The 2787-nt window shown below is 39.4% G+C and overlaps 1 non-coding gene across 1 annotated transcript; it reads right to left on the bottom strand.

Moving 5' to 3' along the window:
* Positions 1-1105: 1105 nt before the first annotated feature.
* On the bottom strand, positions 1106-1222 carry LOC117940606. Its single transcript, XR_004655780.1, has one exon. It is a non-coding gene; the product is annotated as a U5 spliceosomal RNA (small nuclear RNA).
* Positions 1223-2787: the final 1565 nt, after the last annotated feature.

Genomic DNA, 2787 nt, shown 5'->3' with positions numbered 1-2787 from the left:
AGACCATCAGGGAGTCACATCCATCAAATTTATCTTTGTAGATGTGAGTTTCCTTTTCACTTACTGGAATGACTCATACTGTTTTAGCTGAGGAATGGCGCCAGTCCTTTCTTTGCATTAATACTGGTTCTTAACATGCTTCCATAGACAACACACAAATTTACATAACCTTATCGCCAGGGGACTAGAGTCCAATACAAAAATTGACTTAGTATATTGAACAAATTAATGGCTGCATGTGCCAGAACTTTCTGAAAAAAAAAACTGAGGTTGTTGTTTTTTGAACAAAAGAGCAACGATTAAATGTCTGCGCTCAGCTTCAAACAACAATGTTAAAAACAACAGACAAAGCCAGAAATCTTGGTGTAGTCATGGACTCAGACCTGAATTTTATCAGCCACATTAAGACAATTACAAAGTCAGCCTAATATCACCTTAAGAATATATCAAGAGTTAAAGGACTTATGTGTCAACAGGATTTGAAAAAAAACTGTCCAAACCTGCTGCTCGGGTCCTCACTAAGACCAAGAGAGTGGATCACATCACTCCAGTTCTGAAGTCCTTACACTGGCTTCCTGTGCCTCAAAGTATTGATTTCAGAGAAAGTTTGCTAGTTTATAAATGACTAAACGGTTTAGGGCCAAAATACATTTCTGATCTTCTACGACACAACCTGACCCACTTCCAGGTTAAATCCTATCCACTTCCGGGTTAGGCCCCACCCAGTCCGAGTACAGATACAGATAATGCTGTACTCGCTCATCTCTACCAGGTAATTTAAGATCTGAAGGTAAGGTCTTCAATCTTCTGAGGTATGATCCCATCCAGGACCGTGTCATAGCTGCAGTTTTAGGATTTCTGGATGGGGCCGTGGCTGCTGTCACGTGTATAGCTGTAAATCTGCTCCATAAAAACAATAACAGGTCGGGCAGTCCTTTCCTCCTTTATCCTTTGGCTTCTTCATCACTCTTCTTGGCACTCGTTCGCCCTTGGACCTCTACAGGAAATAAAAGATGGCTCTTTCCAAGTCTAAAATCTCTTTTCTGGGTGGGATAAAAACAGAGCTAATGAGTGAAGGCAAAGGTAAGCAAAAGTAAGTACAAAAGGCTCGGTCAAAAAGCAAAGCTCACTAAAACTAGTTTGAACTCATCGGCGTTCCCCTCCAAAGAAGTCTTTAGTAAAAGGCAAAAGACTTGTGCATCATGAAGAGAAACCAGAGTGAGTACAGCCGTCTGCTCGAGAGCAGCAGAAAACCCTAGTTGACCCAGTCCAAACCATCGCGGTAAGCCTCACTGGGTGTCCAAACTAAAATGATAAGAGGTAGTTAGTGGCAAGGTCTACTAAATGTTTAACTTTACAACACGTAAGCTGTTTAAACCTTACGGACCCCAACCGGCCCGTCAGACACCGCCTACCAAGAGCCTGGGTCTGACCGAGATTTCTGCCTCAAAGGAAGTTTTTCCTCACCACTGTCGCACTGTTGCTTGCTCTGGAGGAGATTTCTAGAACTGTTGGGTCCTTGTGGATTCTGGAGTGTGGTCTATCTGTATAGTGTCTTGAGATAACTTTTGTTATGAATTGATACTATAAATAAAATTGAATTGAATTGAATTGAACCTTAGTTGCCACCTTCGGTCAAAATGTGAATTACCAATTTTCCAGCCCCTGAGCAGTAATAACAGAGCAGAGTGGCGAAGCGGAAGCGTGCCGGGCCCACTACCCAGCGGTCCATGGATCGAAACCATCCTCTGCTATTTACTATGCTTTGTATAAGCGTTAAGTATGTTTCCAGTCTGATGATGTTTAAGCATCGGAAGTGAAATGTCTCCACCTGCTGAAGAGTAAACCTAATGGCATGACAAGTTTATTTCATCCATAGAAATGGAAAATACAGTCCTCATACCTGCTGTAACACCCATAAAAACTGGGGCATATTACAATAAATATACTACAGTACAAGTACATAAATACAGTAAAATAGATTCTGTAAAAACATGACTCCCGCAAGGAAAATGAAATAAAAGAAGTAACCACACAACAAAAGTTACTGTAATGTACCATAACAGAGAATTTATATTTTATCAAATCGGGTTGGACAAGTAACCTTTCTGGTTACTTCTTGACAAATAAAGCAAGTAACAACACAAAGAAAACTACTGCAATGGCTGGGAATCAAACTCAGGTCAACTGCTTGGAAGGCAGCTATGCTCACCACTATACCAATGTAATCAATGTCCTTAAAGGTTGCATTTTTCTTTTTTATTAAATTAAGGCATTACAGTTTTTTCCTATTGCTAACACACAATTTTGCAAACTAGTCTGGTTTTATCAAAATACTTAACACAATTCACAAAACCACACACCCAAACTGCAAAATACCTTATATATCCTGCAACATGAAGCACTGCAACCAAAACTACACATAGCATTATCAAAATCAAACTTTTGCATGAAATGGCACACACTTCATTCATATTACCAGAGTTTTGCCTAACCAACTACACACTGTTGGGCATAATGAAAAGCACCCTCATCTTTACTATGCATTGCCATAATACTAAAATATGTAGCCTATCAGATTGTTCACATGCACAGAAATATTTACACACACACGCTGTTAGAACATTTTATTGTTTCACTACAGTAAACAAGTCAATTCAACATATGCACAGCGGATATATTCACATAGGACCAAACAAAAATATTCTCAGAAAAGAAAATTTCTGAAAAAATATATTACAGTAAAAAAGAGGCAACAAAAATAATTAGGCAGCATCTTGCCGCACA

This window comes from Etheostoma cragini, unplaced genomic scaffold (genome assembly GCF_013103735.1).
Source record: "Etheostoma cragini isolate CJK2018 unplaced genomic scaffold, CSU_Ecrag_1.0 ScbMSFa_2857, whole genome shotgun sequence".
NCBI classification, from domain to species: domain Eukaryota; kingdom Metazoa; phylum Chordata; class Actinopteri; order Perciformes; family Percidae; genus Etheostoma; species Etheostoma cragini.
Note: the sequence above shows the minus strand (reverse complement) of the source record. Positions and strands in the feature narration are given on the sequence as shown.